The following is an 18,409-nucleotide window of genomic DNA, read 5'->3' as shown; positions in this document are numbered from 1 at the left end:
GGAGCCTGAACAAAGTGTTCGAAGCATATGCATACCTTCTAAGCATTGGCTTTCGCTGCCGTTTGACAGTTGCTAAAGGAAAAAGAGCAAACTTGCAAAAATACCCCTGAGACACTTCTTGGTATTTGAGTCTGGCTCAAGGCAGAAAATATGAAAAGCCCTGTGTGAAACCTGTCTCTGGTTAGAGACCTCTGGCCAGCAAAGACTGACCCCAATACTCTTCATAAAGCAAACAAGCCTCTGAAAACCTGGCCACTCACTCCCGAAGCAACTCAAATTCCAACACTGGGAATCGGACTTATTACTAATACAATTTCCTTCATGAGGAGATGTTGGACACAGAGAATATCCCAACTAGGGCAATCCCGATCCCCAATCCTTCCTATTTTACTTAAGCTGTAGGTGTATTTACACAAAAGTTTGGGCAGCTTTAAACCACAGCTAGTCAGAAAGCTCCTGGACGCTCGGACCAACTCATCCTTCCCCACTTGAAAGGCATCTTTTGGCCCTAGAATTAGCCAAAGGAGTTTCCGGTTCACTTGGAATCCAGGACTCTAGCACAACATGGCTTTTTGCTTTTTCTTTTTTTCCTTCTTCCCCTACCTGCTCAACCAACAAGCAAGCTAAGACATTAAGTACTTTTCCACGGCTCTCCCCAAATACAAAATTCTGCTTTTGCTCACATATAAATAAGGCCTCAGAGTTTACAAAGTGCTCTCTTACCCGTTTCCTCATTTCATCCTCACAGAAGCCCTGAAAGCGAGGTCGTTGGAGGCCCCCAGTTGTTGTGGGGTAAAATAAAAACAACGGCCTTTGGAGTCAAGGCAATTGAGCTTAAAGTTCAGAAGTGCTGGGAACTAGCCTTGTGACCTCATATCGGTTAAGGATTAGGTAAACCACGAGAGATTAAAACAAAAAACTAGCATAATAGCAGCTCAGGTCTACTTACCTGTCATATCACAGAATCCAGAAGTTTGCAGTCTCGTAGGGTGAAGTCTAATATTTCGTTGTTCCAACGTCTTTCACACGCGGCTTCCACGTCATGCCTCAAGACAACTTCTTGGGCTTCGTCCATCCAGTTCACGTTGCAGCCATCACAAAGGAAGAGACGTTGAAGAAGAAAGGGAGCAGAAGGTACTTAACAGATGTCCTCCAGGCCGCCTTTTCTGCCTTCTGCTTACATCCCAGTAGTTAGAACTTGGTCAGGTGACTATAAGAACTGTAGTCTTACTTTAGACCACGTGGCCAGCTAAAAATCTCAAGTCATATTGGCAAAAATTAATGAGATGAGTTTTGAGGAACAACCAGCAGGCTCTGCTCTACTCTTAAGCAAGTTACATGGACTGTGTGAGCCTATTTCCTCATTTGAGAAACACAGAAACCTTTATTCACAGGCTGGTCCTTAAGCACAGACCTGACGCATCGAGGCAGATGCTACCCGAATCCGGGACCTTATTCTTGTGATAGGTGAGCCTCCAAGACCCTAGTGTGGATTAAATAAGAACCCAGCAGGGGAGCAGAGGTTTACGTGCCAAGCACAGAGAAAGAGGCATTTTTGGGTGAGATAGAGAAGGAAACCAAAGTCAGCGCCAAGGAGGTAAAATCAAACCAAAGATAATGTGATAGAGTGGGAAGGGGAAAGACCTGTGAGATTACTTGATCGATAGCTACTTAGTAGCATTGGATTTCCTTTTATATTAGATGTTGATAAGGGTGAGGTTCTAGAAGAATCAACCCAATTTTGAAGTCTCGTGTCAAAAATAAATAAATGAATAAAATTTAAAGATAAATAAAATCTTTTAAAAAAAGGCAGGAGGGTAGGGCTGCCTGGCTGGCTCAGTTGGTGGAGCATGTGACTGTTGATCTCAGCGTTCTGAGTTCGAGCCCCATGTTGGGTGTAGAGATTACCTAAGAAAATAAAATCTTAAAAAAAAAAAAAGCTAAAGTCTAGTGTCAGTACAGGAAATGGTAAAGACTACATGAGAATATTTGTAAACCAATTTTGTGAAGTATGTAGTGCCACTCAAATGTAAGAAATGCCGGTAGTGTTACAAATCAAAAATACTATCTTACCACATTTTTGTGATCTTAAGTGGAGACAGCACCTTAAATCTCAAGTGTCCAAAGTGCGTGTTGCTGAAAATGGGATTTAGAGCCAGTACAGGCCAGGGACCAAAGAAGCTTCCACCTCGACTGAGAATACAGTTGTCAGCTGCCCTCCAGTCCTAAGCAAAAGGGGCAGCTCTGGATTGAAGTTGAGGAGACCTGGTCTCTTGACCTCATTCCATTCTTCACTAGCTTTGTGGCCTTTGGAAGTCACTTGGCCACACTGACCCTCAGCACACCCAACCATAAAATGAAGTGTTGTGTATCTATCAGAGAGATCCTGAGTCCACATATTAAATAAATATTAACAGAATAATTTCTCTGCATCACAAGCTTTGCTAGAAGCTGATCAGCTATCATGCACTACCCAGTGTAAAAGCCTCATCAGGCTGTGATTAGGAGTGTAAGTTTGGAGGCAGACCCACCTAGAACCCTGGCTCTGCTTCTTGCTGGGTGCATTGATTCTGGCCAAGGCACTTACCCCTCTGTGCTGAACTCTTCTCGTCTGCAAAAGGAGGACGATAGCAATGTGTGCTTCATAGGACTGTAGATGCATGGAAAGTGCTTCTAGAATAGTTTCTGTTCAATGTATAGACTATACATTCAATGTATATTCAAGGTATAGTGCTTCTAGAATAGTGTTCGATGTATACTAGCTAGCATTATTATCGATGTTGGTGGTGGTGTTCCGGCAAAAGCAACTGCTTTGTCCACTTCCATGGACTTCTTATTCTTGGCTTCGCTATCCAGATGGTCCCATGGATGCCATTTGGGGCGACTACTACATGACAAGCGATTGACAAAGACACGGAGTTCCACTGTCTGTTTCTTAAAGCAACCCTGGAATTGTTCCTGTTGCTGTAATCAGAAGAAGCTCAGGCTTTGTCTAAGTTCACACTGTTGACAAGCAGTAGCCCTGAGGTCTGAATGAAGTCTTTCTGGCTCCAACAACCGGGGTTTTTCAGCTTCAACCGATTTGATTTCTATATCGCTACCTAACATGTTCCAATTATTTGTTTATCCCACCTCTCTGCATAGAAGGAAGAGGAATTTTGCTTAATTCACCCCTAGATGTTACTTATAGCATAAGCCCACAATCTTCACTCAAGGCCTCCATGGGTCTCATTCTCTGTGCTGCTCTGTCATTGACATACTTCCTTCCTCTTAGTGAATTCTGAACTGTTCTTCAGAGGAGACCTCCCTTCCAATAACCACATGTCTCTAATCTTGCTACATGATTCTCTTTCCTCTGCTCATGCTATGTGACAACTCAAGCTTCTTCTTTAATATTCAGCTCAGAAAGGGCCCATCATAAGTTACGGAGGGAAGGTACAGTGAGTGAAGGCTTCACTGAAATCCACTGCAACTGGATCTTTATTTATAGCATCTTTCTACTTCTATAGAATGAGGATGGGACATGCAGTTCCTTCATTTTCTGCAAGAGGCAAGCTTCCCCCAGGTTTCCAACTGAAGTCTCATCCGTCAGACATTTATTGACCTCAGACGCTGACGAACGGACTTAGAGAGAGCGGCCCCTCTGAAGGTGCAGTGTGTGCTGGCCGCATCCCCAAATGTGTGCAATTATTCCTGCTTCCCCAGTGTAGCCAGGTATTTATTGAGATAATTTGCAATTTGAATCAGAGCCATAGACGTGACTGAATAGAGCAGTTTGAGGCATGCTACATAAATGCAGTCAAAGACCTTCTGTGCATCTTAATTCCTAGTTTGAGCTCACTTTGCTCCAACTGCTCTTGAAAGCGTAAGTTCAGCTGCATCGCATCTCTTGGGGCTGAACTGTATACATGTGCACATAATTATTATGTTCTAGTTTATGACACATTTACTCCAAAGAATCACACATACCTGACCTCAAGCCCGCTCTGGGAAAATGGGACAATGGCAGTCCGTGTATTTGCAGTACACGTCCTGGAAGTGAAATAGACAAGGGCAGGCAATTTTGTTAGTCCTTCGACAAAGGGTGACTCTTCAAACTCCTGAACAACGGTGATTTTAAAGATCCCACACTCAAGCAATACCTTATCAGAGCTGTGCAAAGAATTTTGTGAAAAAGGGTTTGTATTTTAGTTGAAAGAATATCTTACCAGTTAGACATATAAACGGGCTCTACGTAAAAATATAAGCTTTGTTGGTATCGCAGGAAGAACAAAGGGATGGAGTTGGAAATCAAGATAAATTCCAGCTCAGCTACATGCTGGGTAACTTTGAGCAATAACCTTAAACTCCACTAAAGCTCAGTTAGCTCAGCTGTAAAAATTAGAATAGTGATAATTTGGGGGAGCTTGGGTGGCTCAGTCGGCTAGGCTTCTGACTCTTGATTTCAGCTCAGGTCACGATCTCATGGTTCGTGGGTTCAAGCCCCGCATTGGGCACTGCTGGGAGTGCAGAGGCTGCTTAGGATTCTCTCTCTTCCTCTCTCTCTGTTCCTTCCCCACTTGTGCTCTCTCTCTCTCTCTCTCAAAGTAAATAAACTTACATTTTTTTTTAAAAAGAATGGAAATAATTTGTAGCACCTGGAGGATCCAGAGTCATTAAGGGATGTTTTCTATGTTACGACTTTCCTAGGAAAATAGAGTCTTAGAGATGGCTGCAGGTATAAATACGAGGACTTACAACAAAGAGAAGAAGGCCTGTGCTGTGATTGACAGATAGTCTGGCTAAAGCTGGGTAACCTCAAGTCCTGGATCTAAGTTCCTGCTCTGAAAGCCCAGCCACCTAGTCACGGCAGCCTCAGAGGTGAACGGCTTCAGTGAAACCAACCAAAATGCACAGCAGATGGAGGTAACTGACAGAATGCTACTGTAACTGGATCTGAACTTGAACCGTCATAAAACTGCATTGGGAAATTGCATAGCTATTTATTCGAAAATGGAAGTAGGTCCATGTCAGTCTTTATTTCAAAACTTAAACTGAATTGTGGCCAGGCACTGGGGAAAGTTGAGATCTCATCAAAATAAAATGGAAAGGGGTGTGTGTGTGTGTGTGTGTGCATGTGCGTGTGTGTGTATCCAGGTAGGTTGGTGGATACTTCTCAGAAGAAAGAGTAGAGAATGAGGGAAAAGGATGGCAAAGAGACAAATGACCAGGATGCTAGAAGAAAACAAGGATGTCTAAGGTTTACCTTAAAGTTATTTGCACCGATCTAAAGTGCCATTATCTCAAAAGTACAGGGAATGTTTCCATGCCTACTCTGGCCCTGTATATATTGTACATTTTTTTTTTTTGTCATTACGAAGGAAAGGTTGAATTTCCTGGATCAATGGATGAAGGAACAGCCACAAACCCAAAATTAGCAAAGATAGCAAATTAGAGGGGCACCTGGGTGGCTCAGTCAGTTGAGCGTCCAACTTCAGCTCAGGTCATGCTCTTGCGGTGGGTTCGAGCCCTTTGTCGGGCTCTGTGCTGACAGCCTGTTTCGAATTCTGTGTCTCCCTCTCTCTCTGACCACCCCCCCCTTTCTGTCTCTCTCTCAAAAATAAATAAACATTTTTTTTTAAAGATAGCAAATTAGAGCCAAAAGTGATCCCAAGAATATGAACATGCCCCCTTTACGCCCCCATGGAAAACTCTCAGAAATATTAGGAAGAATATTGAACTTTTCTATAAAGACATTGTGGGGATTGAGGTGATCTTATCTAGAACTTAAGGGGTAGAAATAGACGCAATGTTTTCAAAGAGGAAAAAGACTGTATCCCAAGAATGAGATTATTTTGAAATCTTTTTGAGTGTAGGCTCTCTCTGCCATTAAGTAATCTGTCTTGATCAGAAGGGTTTTTTTAGATGAGTGTCAAACTATAAGAATGGAATGATCTTGAGGAACATTCTTTTTTAAGATAATTTCTGGATTTTTAGAAAGTAAAGTGATCGTGGCAAATTAAGAATGTTAATTCTTACCCAAGTTTTATTGACCAAGAAGCCCTCTCCCCTGGGGAGGAGTGGAACCAATTGACCACATCTTTATCTGCTTCCTTCTCTCGGATGTACTGTTCTTTTTTTTTTTTTTTTTAATTTTTTTTTTAAGTTTATTTATTTTTGAGACAGAGAGAGACAGAGCATGAACGGGGGAGGGTCAGAGAGAGAGGGAGACACAGAATCGGAAGTAGGCTCCAGGCTCTGAGCCATCAGCCCAGAGCCTGACGCGGGGCTCGAACTCACGGACCGCGAGATCGTGACCTGAGCCAAAGTTGGACGCTTAACCGACTGAGCCACCCAGGCGCCCCTCGGACGTACTGTTCTGATTACCTTCAGCTGGCACTGTTTCTCTCTCATCATTTTATTAATACCATTCTCTAAGACCCAACCTTATCATGCTCCTGTAGCCCAAACTTTGCTAGCTACCTCCGGATTAGAATAACCTCTTGAGTCCATCCCCACTGTTATTTTAGGCTGCTTCTTTTAGGCTGCTTCCCCCACCATGTGCTGACCTTGAAGTTTAGATTTTGGAATGTAATCTTATTTTTTTTGTTGTTCCCAAGTCCTTAGAAGACAGGGAACTGTAGCTCTGAGTATAGAAAACTAGTGTCATGAACTTGACACCCCATCGATGTCCAATACATATTAATCTCCTTTTTTTTTTCCTGTGGGAGACACAAGACCATCACAATCTATTAATGAACAAACACTTCATAAGAACTGGAAGTGAGTAGTGAGTTAATAACAGAGGCTGCTATATAAAATGTATTGGCAAAGTCAGTTAAGAAGTGCTGTGTCTTTCACATAGAAGATTAGTAATGTGGATTGTTAACTTGAATGCATAACCCATCTTTCCAGTTAAGAAATTACCCTGTCCAGGGGCGCCTGGGGGGCTCAGTCGGTGAAGCGTCCGACTTCGGCTCAGGTCATGATCTCGCGGTTCGTGAGGTGGAGCCCCGCATCGGGCTCTGTGCTGACAGCTCAGAGCCTGGAGCCTGCCTCAGATTCTGTGTCTCCCTCTCTCTCTGCCCCTCCCCTGCTCATGCTCTGTCTGTCTCAAAAATAAAGAAACGCTAAAAAAAATTTTTTTAAAGAAATTACCATGTCCATGGAATACCCATATCCACTTTATTGTCATACTGTGTAAACATTCGGCCCCCTTGCTGCCTTTCTTTCCAGGGGCTATTTCTCCTCTTTCAGTTTTGCAAAAGAATGAGGAAATAAGAATTGGAGGTTAGGGGCTTGGGGTTTTGTAGTTCGTTTCATTTTGAGAAGGCTACTCAAGAATTTGAATCCTGAAATATTTGCTGCTTATCAAAACAATCCCTCCAAAGATGGGATGGAAAGAACAAAATAAGCAAAGATGTTTGGCTGCGGTGAGATTCCAGCAGGCTCAGAGAATCTTCACTTGTCCCATTGGGTGTGCCGATGCTGCCTACACCTCTGTGTCCACTGAAGGAAAAGAGCATGGCTTCCCATGAGTTATGGAGTGGCTCTAAGCAGCTAGCCAATGAAGAAAAATGGAAAGCAAATATTGAGTTCCTGGATGGGGATCAGTGGGAGGAAAATGAATGGGACACGTATTGTGTCTCTACTTTGTGCCGGGTGTTATGGCTAGGATGGTTTTCCACGGTTTGGGTACAATCCAGTAAGAAAGATATCAATATGGTTGCCATTCTAAACGTATGGAACCTGATGTGCTCACAGGTACACAGTTAGTAAGTGTCTGGGATACTTAAGGAGGTCTTTGGGGCTCAAAAATTCTATCTATATCTACTATGCCAGTGTTTCCTGTGTATGTCTGAGTAAGAGAATCACGTGGAGCACTTGATAAGATATATTTCCGGGCCTCCATCTGGAAATCTTGCATCAGTAAGCCTGAGATGGGGGTAAGCATGTGAAATTTATCAATTGTATCAAGGGGTCTATATGACCTAGCAAGGCTTGAGTCCCCTGCTGCACCACGATACCCTCCCAGAGATACCCAAAGTATCAAAATATCCCAGGGTATCAGAATAGCCCAAGACAGATAAGGAGTTAAAGGCTTTAAGTATCTCTATTATCTCCCTTCCCTTCCAGCCTTTGTCTATCCATTTCATTATAATATATATATAATATATATGATAATATATATATATATATATATATATATAAATTCATGTCATGTCAACTCAGCTTAAATCACCTCTTTCCAAAAACTGACCTGCCAAGACCTCTATACAAGTTTTCTGAAGTCCACTCTGGAGACCACTTAGTTTGGACATCGTCACTCTGGAAAGCCTAGGCAAAAAAGGGGAAGTCAAAGGATTGTCCACATGAATGTGGTTTATGGGACCTGAAAGTTCTCTTTCTTAGCTCTCATTCCTGTCTCTTCTCTTCCATCTCTGCATGTTTCTGCACCTCTGTGTCTCTGAAACTTGTATGGATTATCTGCGAATGCCTGCCCCTTGCCACTAAGCTCTGATGTGCTTATGAGCTCTCATTTATTAAGGCAGGGTTTCTAGAACCTTCTCTACAACAAGCTTATTTCGTAGGAATCAACACTTAAGCTGTTGTGAAGTATTTCCCTTGAAGTGCTCCAAATGACAGAGGAAAGTTACCTGGGCCCCTGGGACATGTGCAAAGGAAACCACAGCATCCTACAAAAAGCATGAGACTCATTTAAAGTTTCTATTTTTCTTAAAACTTCATACGGCCTGGGCTTTCCAATATTGAAAATAATTTAATATTAAACATATTCATTAAAGATTCAATACATGTCATAAAATTGCAATTTATGTAAAAATAAAATTATTTAATAAAAATTAAATTAGCGAAATAAAACTTAAATGTTTAGACTTAAATATGGGCTTTCCATGTTTAAGGTATATTGCCATTTGCTCTCATCAACAAGCATATTTTCTTAACATGGATAAAATTGAATCTCCATGTAAATATACGTAGATATTTTTATACTTGTCTCATCTAAAGGCTTTACCATCCTTGTGCACAGCTGAAGACTCATGGTATTCATCCAGAACATGCTTTAACACCTCGGCTTAAATACGTTTACTAGATCAGCTAATTTTCCCAAGACACAATGTGACCCAAGATGGTAGTACCCTTAACAGCAGGTGGGAAAGACAAGCCATTAGCAATGGTATGAGTTTGCACATACCCTGATGCTGAGTGTTAAGTAAAAGGCACTCTATCTGTTGACCGGTCAGTCGAGTAGAGGTATCCCTTGGGGTCAGACCGGCTTCCCAAGTCCTCTCTCCCTCGACTCCAGACTGAGTAGTTGTGCCTAAATTGTCTTCCAGATTACATATTGCTTCCCCATGCACCATCATATTTGATCTTCCTGTTAATTACCTTTATAGAATTCACAGAGCAGGAGCTGCAGTGAGAGGCGGCAAGATGGCAAGACTTGCCCAGAATTACATGGATAGTCCAGTCTCTCTTCAGGCTCCCATATTTCTCCCACTCCCAGCAATATCTTAGACATTTTCATAAGCATAAGGCGCATTTGGCCAATCATGGCTGAGCTGAATTTATTATTCCTATTTAAGGAGATCGAGAGTGCCAAGCTTAGAATTGCAGCTCAGTCCTTCCACCCTTCTGCATCTGGGGTCATTTAAACACCTCACCCTGCTTGCAAAAATCCTAATGATGAGTTGACTAGCATTTGCACACCTCCCCACAAACCAGCTTTTAGATTCCAAATACGGAACTGTGCACTGCCCGACTGGAACATCTCTTTCTGTGTTATTGCTGTAAAATCAAGAGACTATATTTTCAAGTTCCAAAGGGCTATACTGAAGTCAATATTTGTAAATATTAACTACCACATTTTTTCTTCCAGTCTGATAACAAGCAATCCAAATTGGATTGGGGTCTGCACAAAAAAAAAAAAAAAAAAAAAAAAAAACCTCTCCATTTATATGAACTGTGCTCTTTAGCAGAATGGTGGTGGTATAAAAAAGGGCCCAATTCAGCTCAGAAACCTAGACTCTTTATCGCCCATCAGTCAAGGTGAAAAGCTCTCTGAAACTCCAGTGAGATTAGATTTAACATAAACTTCCTGAGCTGAATTCCATTATTGCTAAAATAACTAGAAGGAAATCATTTAAATATTTTCCAGAATGCCAATATTGGAGATTTCTTGGCTTTTGGCTAATAGAATTTTGAGAAGAGTTCATCCTCCCTCAAAGTGTCAAGAATGACTTAAGTTTTATATCTAAAAAGGACATTACAGGAGTGTTATTTCAACCTTCCTGCTCATGAAAGATATCCTGACAGAACTGAACCAAATTTTACTCCAGATGTCCAGTAATGGGTTCCATTACTTCCCAAGAGGTGTCCTTCCCGTGTTGAACACCAAATTATGTTGGTAGATACAACCAAAGTGACAGGAAATGACTATAAGGCCATACTGCTTCCCCTAGACAGAGAAAAGAAATAGGTGATAAGCTTCTTGTCTTCTTATAGCCAGGTTTGATATGGCCATGATGAAAACAGTTAATAGTTCAAACATCTGCTAGAGATCTCACTCAGTTAAAAGAAAAGCACGCAATACTTCTTAACTCGTTACCCCAGTGATTATTTTCCATTTTCGGGATATGGAGAAAAAGAAATACTGTGTGGACAGTATTCGTAAGAAGTAATTACTAGTTATATGGAAATGATTTCAACTTGAAAAGGGGGATTAGTACATTATATTAAATTTCATGTAATTGAGAAAATCAACTTGGTACAAAATTGGACCTGAGGCGACTTTCGAAGAGCCAAAAATAAAAGTCCGTGTAATCTCATGCTATTCCAATTCACTTACCCTATTACCTTTCCACCAGTTGGTATTCACTGAGCGTCTACGTGTGCCATGCTCTGGGAGGTATAAAGGGAGTAAAGATCGATATCTGACTGGAGGAGCTGGCAATCTAGCAGACAAAACAAATAAATCCAGGATTCAGGCCTGTGATCCTAACTGTAAGACAAAACGTTGTGTTCTCTTGACTTTACTCTTCTCCTGTAGGTGTAACAGGATTTGGACAAGGAGTTCTTTGAGTGTCCTTGCAGCTGTGAGTGGCAAGATCACTGGTGGGAGGGCTCATTCCAACATTCAACTCAAGTCAGCACAAATGGCTTTAAAGTATTTTTTTATTTACTGATTTATTTTGGGAGAGAGAGAGAGAGCAAGAGCTCACGAGTGAGGAAGGGGCAGAGAGAGACAGAGGGAGAGAATGCAAAGCGAGCTCTGCACAGTCAGCACAGAGCCTTCACAGGGCTCGATCTCACGACCCTGGGATCATGACACGAGCCGAAATCAAGAGTTGGATGCTCAATCAACCTGAGTCACCCAGGCGCCCCAACACAAATGGCTTTAATACACCTCTAATGAGCATTCTAGGAACATGGGAGGGTAAGAAGAAGAAAGCTAAGGAGGGTAACACTTTTAAGTGCCTAATATTATTAGTTGTCATTACGCTGGGTGTTTTGCATTCAATATCTAATTTCACCAAAAGAAGAATTACATGGAGCTAAGTGTTATATCAATTTTATGGCAGAGGAAACTTAGGCTGAGTGGATTCTACCATGTGCCTGAAATCACATACTGGTAAGTACCTGAGTAAGGATTAGACCCTTCTAAGTTCCCAACAAAACTTCACATCGTAAGGCTAAGGCCAGTCTGTTTTCCAAGGTTTTGAAAGTGTATTCCAAGTTCTGTTTTTTCTGCATCCCTTATGTGATATCATCGACAAGACTGGTTGATTGAATTTAATTCAATGCCGCCTTCAACTCACATTCCAAAAAAATGTATCTGCCAAATTTTGGAGACACAAAGATGAATGAGACATGGTTTCTTTCTTCAAAGAATTTAAGTCCAGCAAAGGAGACAAAATGCTAACACAGAAAGAGAGCGGTGCAGGATGTGTTTGTAGACATTAACCCAGGTGGTGTTGTTCACTGAGTCACAACTAACTCCCTCTGTGATGGGATTCCACTTGGCTCTCTATCCTCTGCCTTCCTCCCTGTTCCACAGGCTCCACTGACATTTTCTCAGCTCCTGGACCTCTCGTGCAGCCTTTCTCCCACTCTGCTTGGGTGAGCTATGGTGAGGTCAGCTGTAGATCAAGGGAGGGATACTGGAGAAGGTTTTGCATGTTTGATGCCCATGGTTCTCTGGAAAGAGCACAGCCTGCGATGTAGGGCCACATGGGGAAGCACCGAGGTCACTCATGAAGAAAGGGGAACTGTGGATGGCACCTTTATGTGATTTCCGGGAGAAAGACTGGGCAAGGCAGGGTGAGCAAACCGATTGGATTCTTTGAACAGCTGGAGCAGCACCTGGGTCAGGGGTTGGCCCTGGTTGTCTGCCCCATGACTCTGGGGATTTTAGGGTAGGCAGACTAATTAGTGGTCTGGAGTATGAGATCCCAGCAATGGAGGCAGTGGCAGACTGGACTTCATCAGTTGTTCCAGAAGGGGAACTAACGGGTAGGTAGCCAGGGTCCTCCAACTGGGTCAAAACAGCATTTTTTAAAAACTATATACACTGTATGTCATCTCAGACACCCTGGAAAACTCCTATCATTAAGTGCATGCTGTGTTGTAATTGCTTATTGAGTTTATCTTTCCCTCTTGATTAATCTGGCTCCGTGAGGACAAGAACAACCTTAGCGTCTAAGATATAGAAGACGGTCTGATAATTGGTTTGCGTAAAAAATAATGGCATTTAGGTTGCGTTTTGAAGGATGAATAGGAGATCTCTAGGAGCACGTGTGTTGGGTAGAAAACGTAGACAAAGGGAGAGTAGACCAAAGGCTTCAAGATATTCCAGAAAGTGTTATTTGAGAATGACAAATGTTGTTAGGTTTTTTAGGTTAGCATTCGGGGAGAAATATCAAGGTGTAATGAGGTTAGAAAAGATAACTTGAAGTCTGATTAAGAAAAGCTTTAAATGTTAGGCTAAGGGATCTTGATGCTATGCAATGGAGTGTCATCAACTCTCAGCACTAGAAGATGGCTGGATCAACAAGTACCACGGGTGGCTTCTCAGCATGAAAAAAAAAATAGGAAAGATCAAATGTGTCCTACCATGACCGATGTCCAGTGTTTAACCAGCACGGTTTAAGTAGAAGTGCCTTTGCCCCCACAGCCAGCCTCCACATTCAGTTCCCTGCAGGGTCCATGATCAGATACAGTGTCATGTGTTGATGAACTCCAAAAGGAGCTACAAAGAAATCCCTCAGCTCTTATTACCAATAGGGTATATCTTGTGCTTCACCTCTTTTCTGAGTGTAGAACGAGTAGATGAAAAAGAAGCCTCCAGAAGTATAGTTAGTGCATATTTCCAAGTAATATGTAATGCATAATATATAATTGCTAAAGTCATAAAATATCTGGTCTCTAAGCGAGTTATATTTATCTAATGGCTGTCCAAAGATCTTTAAATTACTGTTTAATAACTATCCTGCTCTCTTATTAAGGAAAAACCATACATGGTGTGATATTGTACTATCGTTTATTATTTTTCTTCAGACACAGACATGACACCATAACATTAAGAAGTCATGTCTTTGGCCATATTCAAATAAATAAAATACACTAAAAGCCGCAATCTGTGAAAGATCGCAGGGTTTCCACAAGAAAATGAAAATGTAGATGCAGACCTCTGATTTGCTCAGTCCCGTCATGAACCCTTTGCAGTCTGCTCCGCATGAGACACAAAGGGCTTTTGTGACGCATATGCTGTGCATCACAAATGGAGAGCCCCAGCCAAAGAAAATATACAGTTACCAGAAGAATAAACCCAGGATGAAAAGCACAGAGGTAGCATCAATAGATGTCTAATGTGCCATTGGCCCCATCTGGTTAGAATCACATCATCAAAATTAGAACTGGAGTAGACCTTCCAGGTCATCCCTGGAACACCTTGCCAACACAACAATCATCTTTTTGAGGACCAGGTCCGGGTTCAATATCATGTGTCTCAAGAGACAAGAATTCCACGGATTCTGTGGGCGAGATATTTACCATATTTAAAGAGACAACTGTAGTCATAGTAGAGACTGCAGTCCGTAAAATAATTGCATTCAGCCTTCGAAATATAAGGCATTGGCTTTTTTTTTTTTTTAAGTAGGTATTTTCTCCATAGAAAACAAAGAGCTTGGTGCCTGGAGAATCACAAATGGAATAGACACAAGGATTGCTACAAGCGGCACACAGATCTAAGGGAACCTCAGAACCATGTCAAAGGACCTCCCAGACTCAGTCCAAAGAAAGTCTATGTCAGTGTGCAGGCTTCTTCTATGATAAGGAAGGGGCTGATGCAGGAGCTTGCTCAGGGGCTGGAAAAAGACATAACCAGAGGTACAGCCTCTCACTCCAGATAAGAGAGTACCCTCAGTCATCTTTTGGAGCTAGTGGGAGAAAAGAGGACAATTGCATATTAAGAGACATCCTGTGTGGAAAGCCAAGAGGTAGAATCAGAACACGTGTCCAATTTTCAAAGATAGAGCCTGTGGAGTCAGGAGTTTGGAAGGAGGAAGATAAGATCGAGTACAAACAGTTTGGGATCAAAAGGAATGAGGGGGATCTTCTAAGTGATTCTGTTTGAGTCATTTCAGGGGCGCCTGGGTGGCTCCGTCGGTTAAGCGGCCGACTTCGGCTCAGGTCATGATCTCTCGGTCCCTGAGTTCGAGCCCCGCGCCAGGCTCTGTGCTGACAGCTCAGAGCCTGGAGCCTGCTTCCGATTCTGTGTCTCCCTCTCTCTCTGCCCCTTCCCGCTCATGCTCTGTCTCTCAAAACTGAATAAACGTTAAAAAAAAAAAAAAAAAAGACAGCTCGAATCATCCATATTCCACTTCCATTCTACTGAATGACCCAACCTTGAACTTCCCTACCTTGTGGCTTCTCTTTATGGGAAATATTACCTTTTTTTTTTTTTTTCATTGCTTAGGTTAGTTGAGGCAGGGGCTTCTGTTAGTTGCAAGCTAAGCATCCCGACTGATACCAGAATATAGAAAGCAGCTTTATAACCCAACCACAGTTGGAATCCCCTTAGTCATTTCTTATACACATTGTTTGGTATCTGTCACTGAACTGAATCTTGAAGCAGCAGATATTCACTTAGTAGAGAAGGCCCAAGAAATATGACTGCAGAGGGACATGGCTGATTTTGTAAGGTGAAGCCACACTTTTATCACAGAGTCCAAGTGAACAGTTTAAATGTTTATGCCTACTGGACTGACCTAGGACACATGGAAGAAAGAAAAATCTTTGAGAAAAAAACAAGGAAAATCAAGCAATAATGTGTGTAATCTCCTTGAGCGTAGGCACCATGTTTTCTGTATTTTTGGGTATCCAATACTCAGCAACAGGCCTGGCATATGGTAGGTTATTTACAAGTGCTGAATTAACCAATTGAAAGAGACTAGGGATCTAGTAATTAACATTATTCTTTGTTTAATCTCAGCCTTTCCAGTCGCTTATGGCATATTTCAGTAGATAAGGCTGGGCTGGCACCAGGAACTAAATGCAAACACTAGTTTGCATATTAAGCATGAGTTGCAAACGTGGCACAATCATGGGAATCTGAGACAGAGACTGTTGATTATTCATTAAAGTTAAAATACATGTTCATCTTCCCAGGATGGCAGTAAGAGTCACAATGCACGAATCTAAAACCTACGTGCGTGAACATCACAGCTCACAATAATCTGACACGTCCTACCTTCTGTGACCTTTCCAACAATGCTGGGCTCACCCTGGACTACAGTGTCCAGACTCCCTTGCACGGTTTTTCCATGTGAAAATTTCCACATGGAAATTTGGAAAGCTAGCAGAATGTAAGTGAACTTGATGGATGCCATTTCTGAGCATAACTTTTAAGAATCAAGTGGCTATCTTCATGTTCTCCCTTCACTATCCTGCCAGCTGGATGAAGACAACAATGAAGCCCAGAGAGAGAACCAGAGTCACAAGCTGGAAGGCACCTGGGTCTGTGAATTACCGTGACAAACAGTCAACACCAGCCAGTAATAATATGCAGTTGAGATCGTTCTGTTACATATTATGCCATCTTTTTTGGCCTACTTTAAATAATCAACCTGTCCACACCAGTTTGGCTTATAAGCAGAATACCAGCCTTGTCGACATCTCCAGATGATAGAGATAACTCTGTTTTAATTTTTTTTTTTTTTTTTTTTTTTGGTGAAAATGGATGTGTTATATGGTTCACGATGCTCTGATACACACTAGTTGGTACTAGCCTCCCAACAATCCCATGAAATAGAGTAGATATTGTTACCCTCATCTGAGACATGAGAAAAATTGATGGTCAGATACTGGACAAATTATCTAAATCTACTGAGTGCTAGATTTAAAACTCAAGAATAAATCCTTTTACTTCAAAATCTTTGCTTTTTTTGTTCGAAATATGCTGAATGCCTGCCTCCATACAAAATATCTTGTTGATGGTAACTTGACTGCAGAAATTCTCCCAGGGGATTAGAGATTATTTTCAGAGCTTCAACTCACTTGAATTCTAAATACGGAATTTAGCAATGAGGTCGGCTCTACTACAGACTATTTTTTTTTTTTTAGATTCTCTCCGTGCCTCAGACTTGGATGGTTCCCACTGAGGTTGTTGACTCATTCTCCTTCCCAAAAAGAAAAGCTTCTGTGATGCATCACTAAGAACAGGTCAGCCCCTCTACTTGATCACCTCTCATGATGGAGCACACACTACCTCAAAAACTTTCTCAACCTCTTGTTAGGGTGACCAGCTCATCCCGATTTCCAAGAACTTTTATGGTTTTATAACTGAAAGTCCCATGTCCTGGGAACCCCTCAGTTTTTACCAATCTGGAAAGGCTGGTCACCCTATTACTGCTGAACAGTGGAAACTATTAATTTCCAATTTTAATTGAAATGATAGCTGCCTTGCTATAACTTCTGACTAGTTTCTATTATGCAACCAAAATTTGTTTCCTGGTGATATCTGGATTGTCCCTGGTTTTCTATAGCTACCAAAGTCTACAGTAAGACCGCACTATCATAAACTGCAAGACCAGTAGATCAGGGGCACCTGGGTAGCCCAGTCAGTTGAGCGACCAAGTCTTGATTTCAGCTCACATTATGATCCCAGGTTTGTGGGATTGGGATTGAGCCCCACATCAGAGTCCACACTGAGTTTGGAGCCTCCTTAAGATTCTCTCTCTTTCTCCCTCTGTACGTTTCCCCTACTTGGGTACTCTCTCTCTTAAAAAAAAAATCAATCGATCATAGATCTAAGCTTTTAATCTTTGGACTAGATAGACAGGGCCTGATGTCACACTATCAATAATCCCTGTCCCCTAAATACATTATTCCTTCTATAAGCCTATAGTTTTACCCTTTTGAAATTGTTTTTCTGGTTCTCCAAGTTGAGTTTTATGATAGAATTAATGACAATAAAAATAAATATACACCTACTGTGATCTTTCATGGATAAAGATAATTTATTAATTAATAATTGATTCTTAAATGGAAATTAGTTATTTTCCCACTTCATGTTCTTGAGGAAAAAAATAATAATTGTCTTCTAAGATTTCACCATTGAGCTTACTGTCTGTGAGAATTGAACTTCTTTCTTTCTTTCTTTCTTTCTTTCTTTCTTTCTTAATATAAGCACACCACTTACTCTTTGGGGAAAGGAACAGTCTCTGTTATTGGGTACTGAGGGACCACCAAAACCAGGAAATTCATGTTTTATGAGTTTTCCCCAAATCAAAGCAACAGGGTTATGGTCAACATCACCCTTTCATTCCCACTGGGTACTTCCAGAGAGGTGCCTTTGGGGGCAAAGGAAACTTTTTGCAGTGTAAAGCACATGCACTTCATTGCTTTCTTTCCTGCTGAAAATCAAGACTGGGATCCTAAGAGCCCATAAGGTTCTACACCAAGCCAGACAGGTCTCTTTATGCTGTCTTGACTTTCTTGCTACTTATGATATCTGCCACCTGATAAAACACTTCATAAACCCAGTTCTTGAATGTATAGTCTCTGTACGTAGCAAAATGAAAACTAAAATGATGAGTATTATCACAACTACCAAGATGAATCTGAGAATTTTGAGAGGCAAATGTTTTTAGTGAAGATTTAGGTTGACAGTACTTTGGGAAGGTTATAATAATCTAAGGTTATAAGGTTAAAACAATGTAGTCTTGTAAATGGTGTAGGATTTTTGAGGGCTAAATTTTCAAATGGTAGGATGTTAGAATGAAATGGGACTTCAGAGATCATTTAGTTAAACCATCCCTATTCTGCCAACAGGAAAACTGAAGTCCAGAGAGCACAGATCATCACACTGATGGTCCATGGAAGATTCTGCAGACAACCAGACTGATCTCTC

The sequence above is a fragment of the Panthera tigris genome, chromosome B1 (genome assembly GCF_018350195.1).
Source record: "Panthera tigris isolate Pti1 chromosome B1, P.tigris_Pti1_mat1.1, whole genome shotgun sequence".
Taxonomy (NCBI): domain Eukaryota; kingdom Metazoa; phylum Chordata; class Mammalia; order Carnivora; family Felidae; genus Panthera; species Panthera tigris.
The sequence above is the reverse complement of the archived record's forward strand: the minus strand, read 5'-3'. Positions refer to the sequence as shown.